General features: G+C 37.4%; 1 long non-coding RNA gene across 2 annotated transcripts; it reads right to left on the bottom strand.

Moving 5' to 3' along the window:
* Window positions 1-68: 68 nt before the first annotated feature.
* Window positions 69-23665, bottom strand: LOC118152689 (uncharacterized). Of its 2 annotated transcripts, XR_004741418.3 has the most exons (4): window positions 23082-23665; window positions 4224-4326; window positions 3346-3400; window positions 69-2164 (listed from the first exon to the last, which is right to left on the bottom strand). It is a non-coding gene; the product is annotated as an uncharacterized LOC118152689 (long non-coding RNA). The 2 variants fall into 2 exon arrangements; XR_004741420.3 differs by lacking the exon at window positions 3346-3400.
* Between the last annotated feature and the right edge of the window lie 3481 nt (window positions 23666-27146).

Here is a 27146-nt window from a genome sequence, read left to right as displayed (position 1 = left end):
GAAGGGGTTGATGCTGCTATTCACCCCAAAGAATGTCTTGTCTACACAAGACAGGAAATTTCCTGCATTTTCAAATTTTTTCTTCATGTTGCACTTTTCTCATTTGGGTTATTGTAAAAATTGAAAGAAATTAAAGAAATAGGTAAAGTAACCAATTATGTTTGCTATTAGCAATAGCCTCGACAAATTCTCACTTTTTTCAAGAATCCTCCATTTAAAATTCTATGGGAAGTCACCTTTCCCTCTGCTGTTCTGCTATTATTTTCTTTGTACCTCTAATAAAGCATAAATGGGGGGCCTGTCTTGAGTTAGAATTATTTATGCACTTGTCTATTTTCTACCCTGGATTATAGGTCCCTTCTAAGAAGGGATCATATTTTATTCATTGTGTTTTGCCCACATTGGGCAGGGGGCCTTGTACTGTGAGAACACTTTGCCAAGTGTAAAGCACTATCAATTTGATGATGATTTGCATCAAGCATATTCTGAATTGCATTGCATTCTTTGTCAGTGAGGGTCATTACTACTTCTCTCTTAGAGCAATGTTTATGAAGTTAGAAGTTAGGAAATTCTCCTTTCAATGAGAGAGCAAGCCTAGAAGGCAGAAATGTGGAGTCCAGATGCATCTTCTCATTGTTCTCCCTGGAACAACTCCACTTTCCTAAAGATGGAATTGTCTTTTTGTTAATCATAGTGTAAGTAAATACAAGTCACCTTTCCTAATGAGACACTTCCTCTTTCATGATTTCTTAGACAAAGGCATGAACACACAAAACTTCCCATTATTTAAGTGACTGAGGCAGTGAAAAGTAAGGATGTATTAAAGAAAATGCATGGTTTGTGACTTCTTTTTCAGTGGTTTGGAAATTCAAAGCTATGAAGAAGGGCAAACCATGGAAGGCTATTCCTGTAAATGCCCTCAGCACTCACTTAGTTCAAGTCTTTTGTTCACACCTAAGGAAAATGAAATAGAGAAAAGTGAAGAACACGCTCAAAAATTATGTGGTAAAAGGAAGAATCTCTCTTCTCACATGAAATTTAGGTCAACCTATATGAAAAGTGAGGAGTCAATTTGAGATGATTTCAGAGTCTTCTAATTTTAAGCATTATACCTTTCTAATACCAAGGGTTATCCTGCCTTTGCTGCTTACAGAAGGAGAAGCCAGGACAGACAGGTGAGTGAAACAGTATCTTTAATGAAGCTGCAGGAAATGCTGCTCTGAGGCTTCCCAGGAAGACCTAAAGCTGAAAAGATTGCTGTGGAGAGGGTCACACTGAAACTCAAGTTTCCAGAACATTACGTGTTCCTTTAGGCTGCAGGATCATTGTTGTCCCAGGGAAACTGCTGGCTAGTAGGACCAACTGCAAGATGCCAGGCAACCTTGATTGCACCTGATATGGGGCCATATAGGTCAGTGATGTAAAAATACTTACTTTATCTCCTTATGCTTTATCACACACTTGTTATTTGCTTTCCATATCAGCTGTGCAGAAATTGGCCCTCTTTAGTCACATTCTCATCTTAATTTCATTACCTCCCCATCCTTATCTTCTGCACATCATCACTTCTGCCACCCTGTTTCTGGTTCCATTATCAGCCTCACCATCCTTCCCTGAATGAATCTAGACACATCCATATTGATTTCAACCTGATCACCGATACAAAATGTGGAAAGGCATTAAAAAACAAAAACAAACAAAAAAACCTTCTGACTTTCCCATCCCTAAGTCACAAATGGCAGAAAATCACATGTTAAAATTAATTAAACACAAGTGTGCATGGCATCTTATCAGAAAAATAGAGGGCTGTGGTTAACAGGGAAGACTCTGGAGCCAGATTCTCTAGTTCAAACCTGGCTCTGCCACTCCATCACTTAAATTCTGTGTGTCTCAGTCTATCCATCTTTAAAATGAGAATAATGATGACATCAACTTCAGTAGTTACAGTAGTGGTTTTGCTGTATAATAATAAGAACAAAAATAATAGCCACTTAAATTAATTGAAGTTTGCTTCCCTTCAATATAGGAGTCCAGGGCTGGTAAGGTGGCACCATGATTCTGTGGAGTTTGACTTCTTGTGTCTTTTTCTTCTGCTCTCTCAAAAGGTGGCTTCCATCTCCTGAACCATGATGACTACTTCAGCTCCCACCAGGATTTCTGCATTCTAACCAGAGAAGAGGATAAGAAAAAAAGGGAACATGTCCTCATTTCCTTTAGAAGTATGAACCAGAAATTCTGACATCACTCCCACTCACAATCTCATTGACCAGAACCTAGTCAATGGCCACATTTAGTTTCAAGAGATGCCACATGCCTTGTTAAAACTTTATCACTATAGCAAGATGGGAGAACAGAAATTGGGGGAAAACTAGTAATCTCTGTTATACCAATGTTTTAAAGCAGTGCAGATTAAAAGAATTACACACAAAAACATTGAAAACAGTGCCTAAAACATAGTAAATCTGTGATGATTGTTAGCTATTAAAACAATAACAATATTAGTGAATTACTATTCACCAGTGTTTTCTTACCACTTTTGTACTAGATCTTCATGAACAGTGAGAATCATGTGAAGTATTTAGACCCCTTAACTTAAAAATAACTATGTATTAATATGAAATGTATTTTAATTTTTAAATGAATAAATAAGTGTAAAAAGAACAAAATAACTGTCCATCTAACCTTTCAATTATAAAAAGCTGCATAATAATTCTGGAACCAGTTTGGAGAAGTAGAAATTTTCTATGTTACTTTCAGAAAATTTATATGTATACATCAAGATATTAACTAGGGAAATTAGAAAACTGTGGAATTCAGAAAAATCAATGTTTGTGTGGGTTATTATCACTTCAACTATATGATCTCTTATGTTTGAAGGGACCTGAGTTTGTTAACAAAAAGAGTTAACAATTATAGAGCTATTTTCTTTACAAAAGATCAAAAGATTTAATTTGTTGGCATAGCACTTCTTTAATCCAGAAACTCACCCACCAGTGTGCACTAACACCTATGAGTATTTCTGACAGAATAAGGAAACCCTCCTAGTATAAATGTGAAAACAAAAAAATAAATGAAAGAAATCTTTTTAAACCAGCAAGTGGCACAACTTTGGCCAGATTCATTGTATATAAAGTAGATTCTCTTCTCATACAAAAATCAGTTTCTTAAGGTTATCACTACTTCTTTAGGACTGTACAAGAAGTTGATTTTTCTACCTTATAGATTAATTTATATTTTTTTACTGTTTGTTACCATGAAACTTTGTTAGAGTCTTAGAGACCTAGGTAGAACAGAGTACTGGTTTTGGAGCCAGACCATCTGGGTTTAAATCCTAACTTTACTTACTGGCTATGTGACCTTGGGCAAGTTACTTAACCTCCGTGTACATTAGATTTGTCATCTGAAAATAGAAACAATAATAGTATGTACCCCATAGAGTAATTATGATGACTAATTAAAATAATATGCACAATGTTTTTATAACAGAAGCATTCAGGAAGTGTTGGCTATTTAATTATTAATATTACTGAAGTCTTCTGAAAGTTTTACAGCACTGCAAATGTTAACCCTTTACTTTCACACGGCTTTACCAACCACAAAATTCTTTTATATCCACTGTCTCATTTTGTCTTCACTACTGGTCTCAATTGGGGTTAACGTCTCCATCTTGAAGACAAGAAAATGGAGCCTCACAGACAGGAAATACTTGTCTACAGTCACCAACCCTTCAAAACCATAGAGCTGGGGTTCAGGTTTATGACTTGGTGCTCTTACAAATAAGCTTCCCTCTGCTTTAATCAGAGGAACCCCAATGGTGATGATACAGGAACCCTGGGTAATATGGTCCAGGCAGCTCCTTCTATGGGCGTAATCCTGAGCTATGCCATGTGACCATGCCTCTCTGGACATTCCTGATTAGGTCAGGGAGAGAGCACATGACTTGAGGACAGTGCAAAAGCTCTGCCCAAACAGAGATGACAGCCACTTTCCATTCCAATAAGATTTTCTCTTTCAAAAATGTGTACCTTTGTAGACCTGACATTGGTTTGTGGAAAAGGCTCACTCCTACTCCATAACCTTTATCACTTCCCACCTCAATTCCTTAAAAAAAAAAAAAAAAAAAAAAAAAAACAGGCAATTTTCAAACCTCATGCCTGCCCTTGAGTCTCACCCATACAGAAATACTAAAGGTGCCACTGAAAGGAGACTTGAGTAGTTCTTACCAGAAGCTGGAAACATACAAGGGAGGCCAGGGTGCTCTGGTGGGAAAGTTCATAAAGACGGCCTCATGGTAACATGGCTTTTGTTGGATAGCACCAGTAGTAGCTGTAGGAGGAGAAGGGTGAACTTCTGAATTATGTGAAACACAAAAGATGAACAAAATCTAACTTCCTAGGGGCTGAAAGTTAACGCGGTTCCAGCTTCTGACTCAGTATTAGAATCTGCCTGTTTAGAAACCCATGACTTTTGCTTTTTTTAAGTTCCACACGGCCTCTCTTGTTATTACATGAATGTCCCACAGTAGTTTGATTGAATCTTTGTTTCTTGCCACAAAGCCTAAGACAGATAGATATGTAAAATATGCATTAAAAGCTATGTGAGGACTTTTTGAAACAAAAGCATTCTGTATTTTACGTATTAAGCTATATAGACAGAGACACAAAGGGAGCTGATCTGCAATGAGACAGAAAAATGAGACAGAAGCACCAGGAAAAAGATGCAGAGAAGCAGAAGCCTTCATTTCAGCTCATCTTTCCCTTAGGTTTTCTGACACCCAATGGCCTTATAACAAATTCTATTTTGGGGGCTTAAGCTAGCTCAAATCAGATTTCTGTAGTTTACTACCAAAAATAGACCTAATGCCTACATTTCTCATCCCAGAAATCTGTGGGGAATTCAACTGGATTCACTCTGGATATGCAACTCAGATATAAATACATAAATTAGCCCCAAATAGGCTATCTGAGAAACCTAGGGAAGGATTAGGTTTCACTGAAAATTCTGAACTTAACCTAACTGTCTTTGGTTTTTAAAAGATTGTCATGCACCCAGCATTCAACGAGGGGGAGAGACTTGTTGGTAGACAGTGTTTCATAAATGCTGTAATGTTTCTGACCAAAGAGCACTGGCACCCAGGTTAACAGATAATTGGAGCTGGGCTCAGTGGCTCATGCCTGTAATCCTAGCACGTTTGGAGGCTGAGGAGGGCATATCACTTGAGATCAGGAGTTCAAGACCAGCCTGGCCAACATGGCAAAACCCTGTCTCTACTAAAAATACAAAAATTAGCCAGGCGTGGTGGTGTAAGCCTGTAATCCCAGCTACCAGGAGAATGTGGCAGGAGAATCGCTGGAACCCAGGAGGTGGAGCCTGCAGTGAGCCAAGAATGCACCACTGCACTCCAGCCTGGGTGACAAGTGAGACTTCAACAAAAAAAACAAAAAGCAAAAAACAAAAACAAAACAAAACAAACATGAAAACAGATAACTGAATAGCAATCCTAAAGATATATACCACCAGAGACCCATAGAGATTTAGCTCCTGGGAGCCACTCATTTACATTCCAGAGTGGTGAAGGTGATAAAGTAGACATCTTCCTCTTTTTTCCCCAAATAGGATTGGTTCACATTCCAGAGCAAAGGTATCGCTATCTCTATCTCTCTCATTCTTTTTCTCCCCAGCAAAGAGGATGTGCAGGCATGCCAGCTGGCCTATGTAAGTTCTGAGTTTCACAATGTGGTGTTCTCTCTTTTGCTACCTGAGCAGGCATATCTGGCTCTCGCAAAATTGCCACATGGGGAATAGCAGTATGGGAACTGACACAAGATGCTCTATTAAGAGAGATAAGAAATCTATTTTCTGATCTGACTAGAGGTCTCGTATTACTGTTAGAGTATAAATGCATGCACACACACATAAATATGTGCATACACACATACAAGTATGCACATATACAGACATACTGTGGCAGGCTAATTTGTTAGCTTGCAAGTATGTTAATGTCTCCTAACTCTGTCCAGTTGCAAACTTAACACTGCATCCCAGATTGCCCGAGATAGTCTTAGTTTATACCTGCTATCCAGAGTAATTAATGTATCTCCTTTCACTCTCAAAAGTGTCCCTGTTTTGAAAGATAAAAGTACATGGCCATCTAACATGTTACCCATATAATATCAAGAAGTATCTTTGGAAAGTACAATATTACCTAATTTTTTGCAGTATTTGATATTTGGTAATTTACTCCTTTAATTTGCCAATTCAGGTAATTCTGGTTACATTGCCAGTGAGATAGTAAAATTATTCCTTGAGCCTTCTACCTTTCAATTCCTGTAGAACTTAATGCTAGTGTTGAAGCACACATCATCATCTTGATGGTATAGTATATTTAGGCCCCCCCCCTTTTGTCCCCTATACTTGTCCACAATGTATTTCGTCATATATGTGTCCACTGACATTCATAGTGTAGTTCTACGAATGAATGATATATCTCTTGGATAAGGTAAATGACTATCCCCAGGTTTAACTGCTTCAAGATTCAGACTGTTTTCAGGTTTACTAAGAATATGATTTACCAATGCCAAAGTTGTGCAGCACCAACTCTCATCTTGCAGTTTAAACAAGTTTGATATTGGTTTTACTGTACAAATGGAAGATTAAGACACAACATTAAATCATTTGTCCCAGGTTAGTGGCAAAAGGGAAAACAAAATTACAAAATACAGTGACTAGAATTCCTGTTCAGCATTCCATCCTCAGTTCGAATACATGTTTCTGTGTTATGTGTTTGCTTTGTGGACATCTCTCTGTGGCTGTATTTCATTCATTATAAGACATGCCTATGAAATATTGTGCTGCCTTCAGTCTAATAAAACAGCTTTAATAATATTTCATTCTTAAGGATCGTGTTTTATTTATAAAAGATAGGGGAAAGAAAGCTGAAAGAGATACAGCTAAACAATAGGAGTAGGTATGACAGAGATTTTAGTAAAACTTAATCACAAGCTGGAAAAAAAACAAGAATAAAGATATCACTCTTGATATTAATACATACATACATATGGAAAGACAGTTCCAGAATTAGAAATTTTGTTCAGACCTAGAATGGGAATATGAATGCATTTAATTAAGTTACAGTTTTTTTAACCACTGGAAGGAGCATACTCCTTAAATTTTAAAACACATTTTAAATTTAATTTTATTTAAATTACAAAATTTTCTACAACTGGAAGAGTCTGGTTTACTCACAAATTACAAAAATAATGTGTTTTCTTGCCATTCATTCCCAGACAAAATGTGAGTGAGTATTCTGTGGGATGCAGGTGAGCAATTATTTCCAGAGCCTGTTTAAGTAGATGGGTAGCACAGGTTCAGAATGAACGAAGAAAAACCTTGTTAAATTTGTGAGGAAATCCAGATCTCCCATTATATTACTTAGGTCATTGAGACTATGGAATAGAACTAGGGTGAGAGTGGTTTCTGGTAAGCTTCCTCCCCTTTACCCAGAGGCAAGGAGAGAATTATTCTTTGCAAAGTGCCTTAGACTCTTTGGAGGAGAGCTACCATAATAATATATGTTTATAATCATTTTGGAAATGAATAAGGTAAAGGAATTTAGTAGCACTAGTAACTAATCCAATTCTAAATTTTGAGGGTAAATGTCTGAACTCTAATTCCTCCTATGTCAGTTTTGGATATTATAAAATGCAACCCAATTAAAAAAGGTTTCATTATAGAAGTCTTTTGCTGTGTACCTAGTGATGTGCAGAGTTTTTCTGTCACTTATAAAACAGAAATCCCATAACCAATAAACTCCAATTGTTAACAGGCCCCTACTGTGATGTTTAATATGCAGGGAAAAAAATAAAGAAGAAAATCCAAACTGCGGCCTTAGGCTGGCAGTCTGTAGCTCAGCCATTTTGCATTTTAACCAGCCTAATATATTAAATATTTAGGCATAGGGAATCTGTGACAGTTGCGACCCAGCTATAATACTGGATTAACAATCAGGAAAAATAACTTCCCATCTCGGAAGCAAAATTAAAGTAACAATAAACAGTGTGATTGACTGAATGTTATGACTTTGAGCCATGTTTCAAAGATGTTCATCTTCCCATTGTCTCAAACAGTGAGTAAAGTCATCATTAATGTAATTTATCTAGTAACAATTAAACAGCCCAAGAGTAAGAAAGTCTAATAAATTGTGTAAATGTATTTTATTGATACACAGCATTTTACATAACTCTATATGCATGTAAACATAACTCATTAATCCAGACACCACAATTTAGAGAATGAGTTAATATAGTTCCTGAATAGTTTAAAAGTTGCCCAGACAGACAAGAGATCTCTGTTAGGATTAATGATGCAGCATTTAAACAAGTCGAGTGCTGAAAAGGAGAGAAAGAAACTCAATGTCTTCAGATCCTTTTAGTTTGATTTTTGTAACTGGATTACTATTTTGGAATTAAAGTGTTGATAGTAGGTGTGTTAGAACTCACTGGATAAGAAAATATTGGGAAGCCAAATATTAATAGCATAGCTATTTGAATCTGATGGAGGTTTCAATCTTAGCTCTGCTCTCTCACTTACCTAGCCAAGCAAGTTACATTTAATGAAAGTCTGCCTTTAGTGAACAAAAGGGAAGAAACACTTGCAATTCATGGTCTCACTTATATATGGAATCTAAAAATGTCAAACTTACAGAAACAGAGAGTAGAATGGTGGTTGCCAAGGGCTGTGAGCATGGAAAGAGGGGAGTTGCTAGTTAAACTGATAGAAAGTCTCAGTTCAGATGAATATGTTCTGAAGATCTATTGTATAGTATAGTCACTATAGTTCATAATAATGTATTGTATGTTTGATAAGAAATTAGATCTTCATAGTTCTCATCAAAAAAATAGGTATGTGAGAAAAAGGTCATGCTAATAAGCTTGATTTCATCATTTCAAAATGTATAGATACCAAAGCATCATATTATACACTGTAAATACCTACAATTTTTATTTCTCAATTTTACTTTAATAAAGCAGGAAGAAAACACTTGCAATGGAGTCTGTTCAAAAAAATCTTGACCACACGGTCATCATATATGTTCTTACTAAGACTGATTCCAATAGACATGGATTCGTTAAATTACAGAAACCCAAAGTATCCTTGCCACTCAGGCATTGATTCCACAAATAAATTCCACCACTGGTCCAAAACTATCCTAAAAGAAGGCTGCCTGTGGGGTAGAAAGGAGAGACTCATCATTCATAAAGGCCTGGAAAATAATGTAATTTTGGCAAGTCTTTGAATACCTCAGAGCTTCATTATCCTTTATGAATAAAATAGAGATAATAGCAACTCATAGGGCTGTGGGAAGAATTCAATTAAATGAAATAATACTTCAATAAATAGTAACTTATTGATAGGCAAGGTATTAATATTAACATAATTCTGAAAACAAACGTTTCACATAGAGGTTTTAATTATCGTCATTTGCACATATGTAAGTAATTGAAATTCAAATTATCATTTTTTTAAGCTGAAAATAGCATCACTTGTTAATCCATTCTAGGGTCCTTTAAAAGTGTTAAAGAGGCTACGTTGCTCTTAATCTTTGCAGGTCAAAACAAAATGTAAATTATTTGCCCAAAATTACATGGCGAGATTATATCCCACATGTCATGATTCCTAGTCAAAGATCTTTCTGTTATAATGGTGGCTTTTACTCCTCCTCTTATTGTTCTCCTTATTTTTCAATAGCAGAATTATTTTTTTCAAATGAAATCTTGCCTTGAGTCACAATATTTAAAACAGAAGAAGTGCGAAGGGATCATTCACCTTTCACCAATGCTTCCTTTTTACAACTTCATACCTTTCATACCTTTTTATGGGAAACCCTAAGGCTCTGTGAAATACAGGCTGCACACTATTGTGTTCTAGACTGCTGCACTGTTTCTAAAAGGTTCGTTTGGGAAGAGAGGTTTAAAAAAGTGAATATTTGTATTCACATTTTAAAGTAATAAGTCTGTTGGGAGGTTTTATCATATTTTTCAAGGCTTTTCTATTATGAATTATTGAAGAAATTTAGGTTCAAGAATTAAATCTTATTACAAGGCTTTTTCTTCATGAAGCTTATGTGACAAAATGTGTTCATCTAATTTAGAAGTGAGCATGCTTTTTCCTGACTTTCTGCCTCTTTAATATCTTTCATGCCATTTTATTTCTCCTAAAAATGTCAATTAGAATATTATGAGTGTACACAGATGTGTGCATACATATATATAGCTTGCTCTTACATATGTATGATATAGAGAGCAAGCAATAAGGAAAATAAGTGCCTAGTATAGTTAGGGCTAGTGCTAAGCCTTTTATAGTTATTTTCTCACTTGATTCTTATGTAACGTGAATGTACCCAGGCCTCAACTGTCCACAGATAAGAATGAGGCTGTATTAATGTTAATATTCAGTCTTGTTTGCTCTGTGTCCCACCTGCTCAGTGCAGAATTCCTAATCTCTTGACAACCTCCATTCATGTATTGCTGGATATATAGTATATACAACATGCATTCATCAACCCACTAAGTGATCACCTATCATTGGCTTCTTCCCCACATCTTTCACTGGTGTTGGCTGTCCTCTGCTCTGCCCTGGGATGCCTCTGCCTCCCCTACCTCTGCCTCCAAGAAGAGTAGCATCTTCCCAGAATAAAAATGCAACCTAGGCAGGGTACAGTGGCTCATGTCTGTAATCTCAGCACTTTAGGAGGCCAAGGCAGGTGGATCGGCTTGAGGCCAGGAGTTCGACACCAGCCTGGGCAACATAGCTAAACCCCGTGTCTAACTAAAAATACAAAAATTAACCAGATGTGGTGGCACATGCCTGTAAACATAGCTACTTGGAAGGCTGAGGCACAAGAATTGTTGGAACCCATGAAGCAGAGGTTACAGTGAGCTAAGAGTACACCACTGCACCCCAGCCTGAACAACAGAGCAAGACTTTGTCTCCAAGAAAAAAAAAAAAAGCAGCCTATGGAGTAGGAGAAAATATTTGCAGACTATATATCTGATAGGCATTAATCTCCAAAATATATAAGAAACTCCTATAACTCAATAGCAAAAATAACTAATAACTTGATTTAAAATTAGGCTAAAAGCTTGACAGACATTTCTCCAAAAATATGTAAATGGATGACAGATATATAAAAGATGCTCAAAGTCACTATTCATCAGGGAAATGCAAATCAAAACCACAATGATATATCCTCTCACCTTTTTCAGGGTGGCTATTATAAAAACAAAAGACAACAAGTATTGGTAAGAATGTAGGGAAATTGGAACCCTTGCACACTGTTGGAGGAATGTAAAAGGGTGCAGCCACTATGGAAAACAGTATGGAGGTTCCTCAAAAATTAAAAACAGAACTACCATCCAATCCAGCAATTCCACTACTGGGTATATATCTGAAAGAAATGAAATCAGGATCCCCGAGAGATATCCTCACTCCCATATTCACTGCAGCACTATTCGTAATAACCAAGATGTAGAAATAACCTCTTTTTATTGAAATATGAATGGATAAAGAAAATGTGGCATATACATATAATGGGATTCTATTCAACCTTAAAAAAAAGCGAAATTCTGGCCGGGCGTGGTGGCTCATGCCTGTAATAGCAACACTTTGGGAGGCTGAGGTGGACAGATCACCTGAGGTCGGGAGTTTGAGACCACCCTGACCAACATGGAGAAAACCCATCTCTACTAAAAATACAAAATTAGCCAGGCGTGATGGTGCAGGCCTGTAATCCCAGCTACTTGGAAAGCTGAGGCAGGAGAATCGCTTGAACCCGGGAAGCAGAGGTTGTGGTGAGCCAAGATGGTGCAATTGCACTCCCGCCTGGGCATCTACAAATCTACAAAATGGACAACATGGATGAGCCTTGAGGATATTATGCTAAGTGAAATAAGCCAGTCACAGAAAGATAAATATCATATGATTCCATTTATATCTGGTATCTAGAATAGTCAAATTCATAGAATTAAAGCATGGAATGTGGGTTACCAGGGACCAAAGGGAGGATGAAATGGGAAGGACTAATCAATAAGGTTAAAGTTTCCATTAAACAAGATGAATAAGCTCGAAAGAGTCTCTGTTCGACATGTACCTCTGATAAATTACAATGTCTTGCACAATTAAATATTTGTTAAGAGAGCAGTTCTTATGCTAAGTATTCTTACCACAATTAAAAAGAAAAGAATCCTCCCAATTCACCTCTGCTCCCGAGATGGTTCCTGTCATTTGGTAGCATGAAGGGAGTGAGATGGAAACCACCACAGCTCTACTAAGGAACTCTCTGGGGGTGGAAAAGCATAGTTAGTTGGAACCTAGAGTGTTACAAAGTTTGAGAACAACTTCAAGTCTCAGGAAACTCTTGGATAGCTGGGACGGAACTTTTTCTAATCATTTCCTGAGCTCTGTCCACAATGATTAATCGCCTCATGGCACTTCCCATTGCTGAGTAAAGTGGATTCATTGTATTATACTTCTCCCCTTTGTGAATTCTCAGGACTTCCAAAAACACATCACCAAAACTGTCTTGTCACATTTTGCCCAAGCCAGCTAAAAATTATTTGTGGCTGAATCTTGGTTGTGAACAAAGGTCAAGGGTTTTTGGTTTTGTTTTTATTTTGTCTTTTTTGCATCTCATATTTGTATTTCTTAGACATTTTCTCACTTCAAAGATAAAGCAGGATACTTCAGACCTAAGTCTCAGTTATAACACAGAACATACTTCTTTTATCAACCCTGAACATTATTGTCCCCATTTTACAGGAAAAGATAAGTACAAAGTAATGAAGTAACTTATGAAGCAACATAGCTTGTACATGACACGACTGAAATTTGAGGCCAAGTAGCTCTGATTAGAAAGCTCATGATTTTTTTCTACTTGGCAATACTCTTTCTCTGTAGTATTATGCTGTATTTAAGCTAAGCTAACTTGCACTAGGTAACAAGTGGAGGGTGTTTGTTATTTAATGAAGGCCCTGTGTGTCAGCAGCTTTGGACCTTATATCATGGTTCTAGCAACAAATTTGCAAGGTACATTTTGCCATCTCCTTTACTTATGAGGACTACCCTGGATCTGGCTCCCCAGAATCAGATTCTGAAATGAAGATTCTTGTGTGAGTGATTTTTGAAGGAAGCACTCCCAAAAAAATAAGAAAGAGGGTGAGGGAAGCAGGTAAAAGGACAGAAAGAAGCCAGGCATGCATAGGATTTCAAAGTCCTGCTTCATAAAACCTAATATGGCAAGAGACTTCTGAAATGGCCGGCAAGATTTTCTAATTCCCACATCTGTCAGTCATCAGGTAAAGACCAGATAAATGTAAGGATGGAGACTGGATATGGAAATGAACTAGCAGGCCCACTGAAGACAGGGTAAGGGCCCACCAAGATAGTAAAAGGGACACCAGAAGATCTAGGTGGAGCACAACTTTGCATATTGGAAAGTAAAGTCACTTGCTAAAGTTCACAGAGACAACAGGAATCTGAGCCAAGATTCCACAGCAGATTCTTTCTGTAATACCCTACTAATGTTATCTAACAACAAAAAATTTATCTCCTGAAAAAAGGTTATTTGCTTTTAGAAAGCTTGAATTGTCAGATAACTATCAATGTCTGTAGAAGTTAGATGGGGATATGCACATCGTGACTATACATTTTGGATATCTGTGAATTATATGGTTTCAGATCATTTTGAATATGATTGTTGAATTAATTATTAAAGATATGTTCTAAGGTATTTCATCTTATAAATTCAACAATCAGGAAAAAAATATTTTAAGGTTGTATGTCTTGATTTAATACTGGCTTTCTCCTGTATTAAAAACAAAAAACTTTCTTGAGGTAAAATTGACATACAATAAAGTATGTAATTATATATATATATGGATGTATTATGAAATCACAGCACAATCAAGATAAAAATCATATCTATCACCCCCAAAAGCTTCCTCATGTCTCTCCTTCCCACCCTTCCTCATATCGCCCACCCTTCTCCCATTATCAGGCAACCAATGATCTTAATTTGGTCCCTGTAGATTAATTTGCATTGTCTAGAATTTTATATATTAAAAAATGAAATCACAAGGTTTATACTCTATTTGTATGCCTTCTTTCACTCAGCATAATTATTTCAAGATTCATTCATGGGTGTCCAAACTTTTGCCTTCCCTGGGCCACACTGGAAGAACGATTGTCTTAGGCTACACATCACTTACACTGACTATAGCTAATGAGCTTTAAAAAAAAAAAAAAGGTCTGTGCATAATTTTCATGATATCTGCCACCACAGATAAGCAAAAACATTCTCACATTCAAAGGTTTGGACACAACTGAAAGTTATACTATGTATCTACAGGTTATTCATGATTATTATTGAGTTGTATCCCACTGGACAAACAGACATCAGTATATTTATTTAATCACATCTGGTTGGACATTTCTGTTGTTCCCAGTTTGGGAACGTTACAAATAAAGCTGCTATGAGCATTTGTACAAAAATCTTTGTGTGAATATATGTTACATTTCTTTGGAGTAAACACCTAGGAATAGAATGGCTGTATTTTATAGTAGGAAATATATTTTAATAGTCCCCCCTTATTCATGGAGGATGTGTTTCAAGAACCCCAGTGGATACCTGAAACCATCTATAATATTAAACCCTATATATAGAGTACTATGTTTTATTCTGTCTATGCATGTTTATGATAAAGTTTAATATGTAAATTAGGCACAGTAAGAGATTAACCATAATAATTAATAATAAAATAAAATAATATCAAGAAAGTACATCTGATAACCAAGATGGCTACTAAGTTACTGATGGGCATGTAGTATACACAGCACTCAAGTACTTGACAAAGGGGAGATTCACGCCTTAGGTAGAACAGGCCAGAATTGTACAAGATTTCATTATGCTACTCAGAATGGTGTGCAATTTGCGATTTAAACTTACGAATTGTTTATTTCTAAAGTTTTCTCGTTAGTATTTTTGGACCACAGTTAACTGCAGATAACTGAAACTGTGGAAAATAAAACTCAAAAATAAGAGAGAAGTACTGCATCCACTTAACCTTTAAAGAAAGTGCTGAATTATTTTCCAAAGTGTTTGCAACTTTTTACACTGCCAACCAGCAATGCATGAGTTCTAGTTCTTTCACATACATGCCAATGCTTGATAAGTGTAGTTTGCCTTTTTTATTTTAACCATTCTAAAAGGCTTATAGTCATATCATGTGATTTTTATTTGCATTTCTCTCATAACCACTTATGGTCAACATCTCATTTTTGTGCTTACTTGCCATCCTTTTATCTTGATTACTGAAATGTCTCTTCAAGCATTTTTCCAATTTTTAAATTAGGTTGTTTTCTGTCTTAATGCATTTGGAACACCATAACAAAATACTATAGACTGGGTGGCAGATAAACAACAAAAATTATTTCTTATAGTTCTAGAGACTGGGAAGTCCAAGATCAAGGCACCAGCAGATTTAGTGTCTGGTGAGGGCCTGCTGCCTAGTTCATAGACAGTTGTCTTCTCCCTGTACCTCATGTGGCAGAAGGAGGGAGGGAGCTCTCCTAAGTCTTTTATGAGAGCATTTATGACCTATTGAAGGTCCTACCTCATAAAAACCATCATAATGGGGGTTAAGATTTCAAGATACGAGTTGAGAGTTGGTGCACAAACATTCAGCCTATTGAGTTTAACAGTTCTCTGTGTAAGCTGGATACAATATTTTTATTAGATTTGCAAATACTTTCTCTAAATCTGTGGCTTTTTTTCATTCTCTTAATAGTATATTTGAAAAAGCAGAAGTTTTAAATTTACATAAAATTTAATTAATTATAGTTTTGGTGTGTTATCTTAGCAATCTCTGCCTAACCCAAGGTAACAAAGATTTTTTCTTTTTTTTTGAGATGGAGTTTTGCTCTTGTTACCCAAGCTGGAGTGCAATGGCGCAATCTCGGCTCACCGCAACCTCCGCCTCCTGGGTTCAGGCAATTCTCCTGCCTCAGCCTCCTGAGTAGCTGGGATTACAGGCACGGGCCACTGTACCCAGCTAATTTTTAGTATTTTTAGTAGAGACGGGGTTTCACCATGTTGACCAGGATGGTCTCCATCTCTTGACCTTGTGATCCACCCGCCTCGGCCTCCCAAAGTGCTGGGATTACAGACATGAGCCACTGCGCCTGGCCAACAAAGATTTTTTCATATGCTTACTTCTATAAGTTTCCTGGTTTGAGTTTTACATTTAATTTTATAGTCTGTTTTGAGTAGATTTTTATGTACTTTATGAGCTATGAATAGAAGTTCATTTCTGGCATATGGATATGGTCTTTTTTCAGTATCATTCAGTGCAAAAAATATTCTTTCTCAACTGAATTTTCTCTTCACCTTTGTTGAATAGCCTTTGTTCATACATGTGTGAATCTATCTTTGAGTTCTCTATCCTTTTCCATTATTCTCTTTCCCTCTTTTTATGCCAATGCCACACTGTCTTAATTACTATAGCTTTATAAGCATTCTTGAAATCAGGTAATTTTAACTCTACAACTTCCTTCTTTTTCAAGGTTGTTTGGTCTATTCTCTACCCTCTGCATTTTCACATGAATTTTAATGCCAGCTTCTGAACTTCTGTGAAACAAAAACAGAAAGTGCTCTGGCATTTTTATTTGAATTGATTCTGTAAATCAATTTTAGAGATTTAACATCTTAACAATATTGAGTCTTTGCACTCATAGACACATTGTATTTCTCTATTTAGTTAGGGCTTCTTGAATTTCTCTCAGCTACATTTTGCAATTTTCAGCACATGGATCTAGGGCAGCTTTTGTCAGATTTATCCCCCTGTATTAAATATTTTGATGCTATTTTAAATGATATTTTAAATTTCAATATCAGATTTTTCATTGCTAGTATATATAATTGATTTTTTAAAGTGGTCTTGTATCCTGTAACCCTGCAAATAACATTTATTAGTCCTGGCAGTTTTTTAAAAAGATTCCATTTATGAGTTTTGCTTCATATATTTTGAAGTCATTATTAGATGCATAAAAACATTTCCTATTTCTAAGTCCTCCTAAAGAATTGATCCTTTCACATTAAGAAATAATATTCTTTATCCATGAATATATTTATACATAGATTTCAGAGCAAGAGTTTTCTGATACTAGTATATCCAGTCCAGTATTTCTTTTTCTTTTTTTTTTTTTTTTGTTGTTGTTTGTTTGTTTGTTTTGAGATGGAGTTTCACTCTTGTTATCCAGGCTGGAGTGCAATGGCGCGATCTTGGCTCACAGCAACCTCCGCCTCCTAGGTTCAGAAAATTGTCCTGCCTCAGCCTCCCGAGTAGCTGGGATTACAGGCACGCACCACCATGCCAAGCTAATTTTTGTATTTTTAGTAGAGACGGGGTTTCACCATGTTGACCAGGATGGTCTCGATCTCTTGACCTCGTGATCCACCCGCCTCAGCCTTCCAAAGTGTTGGGATTACAGGCGTGAGCCACCGTGCCCGGCCCAGTTTTTCTTAATTAGTGTTCATATGATATATGTTTTCCATACTTTAATTTATTTATATTTTACCTGTTTGTTTCTTTATTTTTAAAGTGTGTTTTTTTTAATAGGCAGCATAGAGCTAGTGGGGTTGCTGTTTGTTATCCAATCTGATAACTGCTGATTTAGTTGAAGTATTTAGATAATCTACATTAAATATTATCATTGATATGGTCAGATTTAAACCTATCATTATATTTGTTTTATATTTATTGCATCTGTGTTTTTTTTCTTTTTTCTACACTTTCTGGATTAATTTAACATTTTAAATGATTCAATTACATCTTCAATTGGCTTATTAGATCTAGCTGTTTATTTTCTATTTTAGTGGTGGCTGTAGGATTTATACTATACATCTTTAACTTATCACAGTATATTTTCAAGGTATATTATACTACTTTGTTATGACACAAGAATGTTACAGTGGTACACTACTCTATCTCTCTTCCTTGTTTTCATGTTATTATTGCAGTATGTTTTACATTTTCAAATGCTATAAACTCCACACCACTTTGCTATTATTTTTAACAGCCAATTATTTTTTAAACAGATTTTTTACAATAGGAAAAAAATTTCATACACTTATTCATGCAGTTATAATTTTCAGTGCTTGCTGTTTCTTTGTGTAAATCTGTATTTCCATCTGACATATTTCTCTCTTTCACGAAAGGACTTCCTTTGATGTTTCCTATATTGCAGACCTGCTAATAATGAATTTTTTCAACTTTTTTAAATAGCCTAAGAAGCTTTTATTTCATTTACGTTTTCAAATATATTTTTAGTATAGAATTTTAGGTTAATGTTTTTTCTTATGTAACACATAAAAATCTTGCTTCACTGTCTTCTAACTTACATTGTTGATAAAAATAAAATTCTGTCATTCCTATCTTTGTTTCTCTTATGTGTCTTTTTTGTTCTTGTTGATCTTAAGATTTTTCTCTTCTTAATAATTTTAGCAATCTGATAACAATATGCTTTTATGCATTTTTTCTTCATAATTTTTGTGCTTGGGATTTATTGAATTTCTTGCATATGTAGGTTTATAGTTTTTATAAATTTGGAAAAATCTTGACTATTATTTCTTTAAATTTTTTTCCATTTCCTCTCTCTTCAGGGACTTGAATGGCATACATCAACCACTCAATATTTTTCTATAACTTATCAATGTCCTGTTCTTTGTTATTTGATTCTTTTTCCTCTGTGTATTTTACTTTGAATTGTTTTTATGGCTCTAACTTCAAGTTCACTACATTTCCTTCTGCAATGCTAATTTCTCATCAGTCTTAGAATACTTTTCAACTCACACATTTTAGTTTTCATCTCTAGAAATTTCATTTGGGCCTTTTTAATATCTTACATGTATTCACTTAACTTTTGGAACATATTATATACAATCATAATAATTGTTTAATGTTCTCTTCTGCTCTTCTATTATCTGTGTCAATTCTTGGTCAGTTTTGATGGCTTATTCTTTTCATTATGGATCATGATTATCTGCTTCTTGCATGCATTGTAATTTTTTTTTTTTTTTTGAGACAGGGTTTCGCTCTTGTTACCCAGGCTGGCGGGCAATGGCGCGATCTCGGCTCACCGCAACCTCCACCTCCTGGGTTCAGGCAATTCTCCTGTCTCAGCCTCCCGAGTAGCTGGGATTGCAGGCACGCACCACCATGCCCAGCTAATTTTTTGTATCTTTAGTAGAGACAGGGTTTCACCATGTTGACCAGGATGGTCTCGATATCTTGACCTCGTGATCCATCCGCCTCGGCCTCCTAGAATGCTGGGATTACAGCATTGTAATTTTTATTGGATACCAGACATTGTGTTACCTTGTTGAGTAATGAATTTTTTGTATTACTATAAATATTCTTAGCTTTTTTTCTGGGATGAAGTTAAGTTATTTGCAAATAGTTGGGGTTAGTCAGACCCTGCTTTTAAGATTTGTTAAGCAGGACTGGAGCAGTGCTCAGTCTAAGGCTGTTTCCTACAACTGAAGAAAGACCCTGTGTACTTTACTCAGTGCCCTACTAAATAAGGATTTTTGATTCCAGCAGGTATATACTGACACTATTCTTAGCCCTGTATAATTGTTGGGTGCTATTTCCTCTAATACTTTCAATGAGTTCTTTTCTGGACCTTGAGTAGTTTGCTCACTTAAATACACTGATCAGGACTCTCCTGAATAGCCAAAGAATACCTTCTTCACATCTTCAGAGTTATTTCTCTGTACAGATCTCTCCTATCCAGTACTCTGTCTAGCAAACTCTAGTTACTGTATTCTCTTGGACTGTTGGCTCTGTCTCCTCAACCCAGGGAGATCACTGGGTTCCCCTCCCTACACCACAACCTGGAAACACTCTCAAGGCTCTAATGTGGTATACGTTGTTCATTTCCTCTCTCCTAGGAATCACTGTGATGCATTTTCTAATTTCCAATATGTTGAAAACTGTTATTTCCTATTTGTGCTTTTTTTTGGCCACACTGTAAATCCAGTTCCTGTTATTACATCTCTATTGAAAATATAACCTCCTCATGGTTTTTTACAATTAGAAATATGGTTACTTTAGACATGTAGGGGTAAGAAAAGAATGGCCAGATAAAAAAATAAAGCTCAAAAAGGTGACATTTTACAGAATTCAAGAACAATACAAAGACACAAGTGGTAGGGGATAGCAGGAAAAGATAGCACATTATAAATAGTTCTGAATCAACAAAGCACAAAGATTTTTCCTTTTTAAATATTTTATGCCACAGCACTAGCAGCATCATCTGGTCACAGTACATTTATATAAGGCTGACCTGCCTTAAAATGCATGAATCAACCTTTATTTAGAATTAATTTTTGATCCTTTAACATTTTATAAACTCTTAGCTTCAAAATGTCAAAAAGCTTCAAAAGTTTACTCAGAGTGATGTAATTTCTTCTCATGGTCAAGTTCTGCATTGTGCTTTTGAATAGTGACTATGATTATTATACCTGTTTTAACTTATACTACCTTTCTTATATTTCATATACATTGTAAGTTGAAGTGACTTAAGTGTGATTATACATTGATTCAATTTACTACAATGTTACATCTAAACAATAACACCTAAACCATTAAGCAAATAATTTTGGAACTGATCTCGAAAAAAAATATTTAAGCCAACCAGAAAATTTGTCCAATTATTTGCCCCCTTATTTCCTTCCTACACTCAGCTTCTACTCAGTTTTGCTGTACACTTTCCCCTGTGAAGTTTGAGCAAACAAACAAGCCTATGTAAGTGTCTGCAGGTATTCACTACTAAGAACTCTTGTGCCCAAGAGATGGCAGAAGCAATAAGGTCTTAGTGAACAAAGCACTAAATCCGATGAAAAATGAAGATGAGGAGTAATGTCAGCAAGATGACTGACTAAACGTGCCTAATGTTTGTTACTTCATAAAAAGGACCAAAACAATAAATAAACAACTACATTCCAGCTAGAGACTCTAAAGGAGAGCATTGGAATATAGGCGGGGGTGGAGAACAGTAGAGAAAATGATATGGAGCACAGAAACTCAGATTGGCAGCATAGACGAGAGGAGAAAATGCCATGCATCTTCCATTCCATCTCCCCAGTTGACATCAGCTCCAAATTAAGAAAGACTTCTCCCTGCAGGGAAAAGGTAAACAGGAGGTCCCTTCCATTTACCACTTTGTTACCACTGTTTGCTACTCCACTGATACTCCATTACTACTGTAGATACCTGGAGTCCCTACTACTGCACAATTATGAAGTAATACAAGGCCCTAAGCCCAGTTTAGGAAACTGCCTGGAGTGCACACGGCTGCATTATTCCAGGAGAGGAACCTACTCCAAATCCCCAGGACTCAGCAAGCCCACTATAATGCAAGGTGCTATGGCACACTGCCAAACTGAAACTGAAGTCACTGCTAGAGTACATTTTGCTCAGAAGGACAGTAGCCACTGCACCCCTGAGGCTGCACTGCCATTCCACCATGCTCACCCATCTAGCTACAGTGCCACAATATCAACTAATTGGAAGCTAGGCTGTATAACAGCTGTAAGCCCGGTACCTAAGCCCATGTAGTGTCCTATTCTCCAGTGTACAGGTGGTTATGCACAACAGAGATGCTGAGCCAAAGCCAGTGAACACCCTTGGTTTGAGAGGCAGCCAACTGTCCTGGCCCCAGCAAAGCCATACCACTGCCACCACAAATTTCTACATCCTAGGCCACTGAGAAACTCACAGGCATCACTGGTATTGATTACAGCTGAAGAAACCTCATAGAAGTGCACTATGGGACCGACCTAGAACCAAAGCCCATGCACACTGACATCCTAGGACACATATACAGGAAAAAAAAACCCTTCTCTAAAAAAGCTACTCCATAAAAATGCAAGAAACAACCATTCCACCAGATGTACAGATATCAAGATAGGAACACAAGAAACATAAAAAAGCAAGAAAACATAATACCCTCAAAAGAGCACATTCTCCAATAACTGAGCTCAAAAAGCAAAAGAAAATTTACAAAACGGCTGAAAGAGTTTAAAATAATAATTTTAAGGAAAGTCAATGAGACACAAGATAATATGGGAAATAAAATGAAGAAAAAATTCATAATCTGAATGAGGAAGTCATCAGAGATGAGACAGATATTATAAGGAACCAAACAGAAATCTTGGAGCTGAAAAATTCAATAAATAAAATAAATAATACAACTCAAGCTACAACAGAAGACTGAATCAAGTTTTAAAAAAAAGGACTTTTTTAAATTTAAGGACAGATCTTTTGAGATTACCCTATCAGAGAAAACAAAAATTAAAAAGAACAAAGAATGCCTACAGAATTTATGAGACACCATTAAGTAAATATTCGCTATGTAATTTTCAGAAGGAGGAGATACAGAAAGGCACAAGAAGCTTATTTAACAAAATAACAGCTTAAAACTTCCCAAATCTTCTGAAAGATATAGATATCAGACCTAGGAAGCTTAATAGTTCCAAACAAATTCAACACAAACAGATCATCCCCAAGGGACATTATGATCAAACTTCAAAAGTCAAAGACAAAGACAGAATTCTAACATTAGCAAAAGTGTCAAGTCAAATATAAGGGAATCCCCATTAGACTATGAACACATTTCTTAGCAGAACCTTGCAGGCCAGGAGACAATAGGACAATATAATCAAAGTGCTGAAAGAAAAAAAAGTTACATCTTGTTATCACTGGTCTGTGTTCTCTGCTCCTAGATACTCAATTTCTATGGTGCTGTGACCAGCAGGTATTAGGAGATCCAAAGCTAAGATGCCAGGATCCACAGAAGCATAGAAATGGACAAATAAATGTGGGCGATGTGGCCAAATAAAAATTATAATGTGCCCTCAGCTTCCAAATCAACCTGGTCCTTCTGCATGTGGTCCTGCATGGCTTGGTTGCCCCCTTATCTTGGATCTACTTACAGAAACATTATAATAACAAAGAATTCCTTACCTCAGCTGGTGCTTTCTTGAAAGTGCCATATCTTGGTTGGATACCAAACAACTCAGGTTATTACAGCAACTCATGACAGAATAATCCCAATCACAGAAAAGAGAAGACAACAGCTAATTCCACTGCCTGCAACGTCCTGGCTAACCAGAAGTTTGTTGTTATTGTTGTTGTTTTTCTTCTGAAACAGAGACTCACTCTGTCACCAGACTGTAGTGCAATGTCATGATCTCAGCTCACTGCAACCTCCACCCACCAGGTTTAACTGATTCTTCCACCTCAGCCTCCTCAGTAGCTGGGACTACAAGGATACACCACCACACCCAGCTAATTTTTATAGTTTTAGTAGAGATGAGGTTTTGCCATGTTGGGCAGGCTAGTCTCAAACTTCTGACCTCAGGTGATCCATCCCCCTCAGCTTCCCAAAGTGCTGGGATTACAGGTGTTAGCCGCCACACCTGAGCAACCAGAGGTTTTGAATGTGTCCACACACAAATTCACTGCTAGCATAACCAGCATTTAAGAAAGCCAGAACACTAAACATCTCTATAACCAAGGACTTTCACAGAGTCTACGTCACCTCCACTAGAGGTTTTCCATGGCTGGGAAACCTGAAGACAGATCACATCACAGTACTCTTTGTAGACATCACCCAGCATCAGCCCAGAGCCTGGTAGCCCTGCTGGGTGGCTAGACCCAGAAGAGCAATAACAGTCACTGCGGTCTGGCTCTTAGGAAGCACCATCTCCAGGAGGAGAAGGAGAGTACCACATCCAGAAATTACCTGTGGGACAAGAGAATCTGAACAGGTGGCCTTGAGTTCCAGACTTGGCAATAAAATAGTTCACCCAAATGAGAAGGAACCAGAAATGTAATTCTGTTAAGATGACAAAACAGGGCTGTGTAACACCTACAAAAAAATCATACCAGCTCCCCAGCAATGGATCCAAACCAAGAAGAAATCTCTGAATTGCCAGATAAATAATTCAGAAGGTTGCTTATTAATCTACTCAAGGAGACACCAGAGAAAGATGAAAAATAATTTAAATAAAATTTAAAAACAATAAGGATATGAGTAAAAAATTCTCCAGAGAAGTAAGTCTTATAAGAAAAAGCAATCACAACTTCTGGAAATGAAAGACAAATTTAGAGAAGTACAAACTGCACTGGAAAGTTTCAACACCAAAATAGAACAAGTAGAAGAACAAACTTCAGAGCTTGAAGACAGGCTTTAGAATTAATCTAATCAAGGACAAAGAAAAAAAAATTTTTTTAAATAAACAATGCTTCATAAAGGAGATATAAAATCTTTTCAGACAAAGGCTTAGAGAATTCACCACTACTAACCCAGTACTACAAGAAATGCTAAAAAAAAAAAAAAAAAAAAGTTGTAAGTCTTGGAACAAAACTTTGAAATACATAAAAATAGAACCTCATGTATTAGTCTGTTCTCATAGTGCTCTGAAGAAATACCCAAGACTGGGTAATTTATAAAGAAAACAGATTTAATTGACTCACAGTTCCACCTGGCTGGGGAGACCTCAGGAAATCATGATGGAAGGCATCTCTTCACAGGACAGCAGAAGAATGAGCGTCGAGAGAAGGGAGAATCCCCTTAAAACCATCAGATCTCATGAGAACTCACTCACTATCACAACAGCAGCATGGAGAGAACTGTGTCCATGATTCAATTATCTCCACCTGGTCCCACTCTTGATACATGGGGATTATTACAATTCAAGGTGAAATTTGGGTGAGGATACAGAGCCAAATCATATTATTCCACCCCAGGCTCCTCCCAAATCTTATGTCTAATAAGTACCAACTTTGCCAGAGAGACCCCCACCCAGGTGGCGCTGAAGAAAACTGAGAGGCAGACACCCAGAAAGAACAGCAAAGTGGGTGTTTCCAGGGGACCAGCAGCCTTCTGAGCTGAGAACCTCAGGGGCTAGTAGCATTCCAGGCTGAAGGGCCCCAAGTAGACTCTGACCCATGCCATTATTCTCTCTGAACAGGTGATTATTATTAGCAAACAGATGTTCGGTATTTTCTCATAACACAAATTATGCTCTGTAGGTAGCTGGTGCCTGCTTATCACTGATCGCAGACAAACTAAAAGGTATTCTCCGGTGGCTCAAGCCTGTAATCCCAGCACTTTGGGAGGCCGAGGCGGGTGGATCACGAGGTCAAGAGATCGAGACCATCCTGGTCAACATGGTGAAACCCCGTCTCTACTAAAAATACAAAAAATTAGCTGGGCATGGTGGCACCTGCCTGTAATCCCAGCTACTCAGGAGGCTGAGGCAGGAGAATTGCCTGAACCCAAGAGGTGGAGGTTGCGGTGAGCCGAGATCACGCCATTGCACTCCAGCCTGGGTGAAAAGAGCGAAACTCCATCTCAAAAAAAAAAAAAAAAAAAAGGTATTCTCCATGAGGGAGCCAAGGGGGCAGAGTCAGTATCTTAAAGAATTGTTTTAATCAGTATATGATATTTATATATTTTCCTGCCACTTTGAAATGCCCCAAGTAATGGGGAGGGTCGGCTAGGTTTTCCTTGCCATCGTTCTTCCTAGCAAACAGTATATTCTATCATACAATCATCATTTCTCAGCAGTCATACACTTAGCATTTCTCAATACATGTCCTTATATTTCAAAACACAATCATGCCCTTCCAATCATGCCCCAAAGTCTTAACTCATTAATTCAAAAGTCCACAATCCAAAGTCTCATCTGAGATGAGAAAAGCTTTCAAAACTAATCATGTTGACAGTAGGCATGGTGGCTCATGCCTATAATCCCAGCACTTTAGGAGACTGAGGTGGGCAGATCACCTAAGGTTAGAAGCTTGAGACCAGCCTGGCTAATATGATAAAACCCCATCTCTACTAAAAATACAAAAATTAGCTGGATGTGATGGCACACACCTGTCGTCCCAGCTACTCAGGAGGCTGAGGCCTCCTGAGAATTGCTTGAACCCAGGAGATGGAGGTCACAGAGAGCTGAAATTGCATCACTGCACTCCAGCCTGGGCAACAGACTCAAACAAACAAACAAAAAAACTAATCATGCTTTCCACAAATCCTCCCAAAGTCTTAACTGATTCCAGATTTAACTCAAAAGTCCACAGTCCAAAGTCTCATCTGAGACAAGGCAAGTCCCTTTTGCCTATTCACCTGTAAATCAAAAGCAAGTTAGTTACTTCTTAGATACGGTGGGGATGAGGGACTGGGTGAATATACCCATTCTAAAAGAGAGAAGTTGGCCAAAATGAAGGGACTACAGGTTCATACAGGTTTGAAATCCAATAGGGTAGTCATTAAACCTTGAAGTTCCAAAATGATATCCTTTGACTCCATGTCTTGAATCCAGGTAATGCTGATGCAATAAGTGGGCTACCATGGCCTTGGGCAGCTCCTCCCCTGTGGCTTTACAGGGGACAGCCCTTCTCCCAGCTGCTTTCCTGGACTGGCATTGAGTGTCTGTGGTTTTTCCAGTTCACAGTGCAAGCTGTCAGTGGATTTATCATTCTGGAGTCTGGAGGATGGTGGCCCTCTTCTCACATCTCTACTAGGAAGTGCCTCATTGTGAGGGCTTCAACCCCACATTTACTCTGCACTGCCCTAGCAGAGGTTTTCCATGAGCACTTTGCCCCTGCAGCAAACTTCTGCCTGGTCATCCAAGCATTTCTACACATCCTCTGAAATCTAGGTGGAGGTTCCCAAACCTGAATTCTTGACTTCTGTGCACCTACAGGCTCAACATCACATGGAACCTGTCAAGGTTTGGGGCTTGCATCCTCTGAGGCCACAACCAGAGCTGTATCTTGGCCCCTATTAGCCATGGGTGGAGCACCTAGGACACAGCGTACCAAGTGCCTAGGCTGCACACGGCAGGAGGACCCTGGGACCATTTTTACCTCCTATCCCTCCTTGCTTATGAGGGGAGGGGCTGCTGTGAGGGTCTCTGATATGCCCTGAAGACATTTTCCCCATTGTCTTGGTGATTAACATCTGGCTCCTTATTATGTATACAAATTTCTGCAGCAGACTTGAATTTCTCCTTAGAG

Source organism: Callithrix jacchus, chromosome 4 (assembly GCF_049354715.1).
Source record: "Callithrix jacchus isolate 240 chromosome 4, calJac240_pri, whole genome shotgun sequence".
Lineage (NCBI taxonomy): Eukaryota > Metazoa > Chordata > Mammalia > Primates > Cebidae > Callithrix > Callithrix jacchus.
This window is presented reverse-complemented; position numbering and strand designations above follow the sequence as displayed.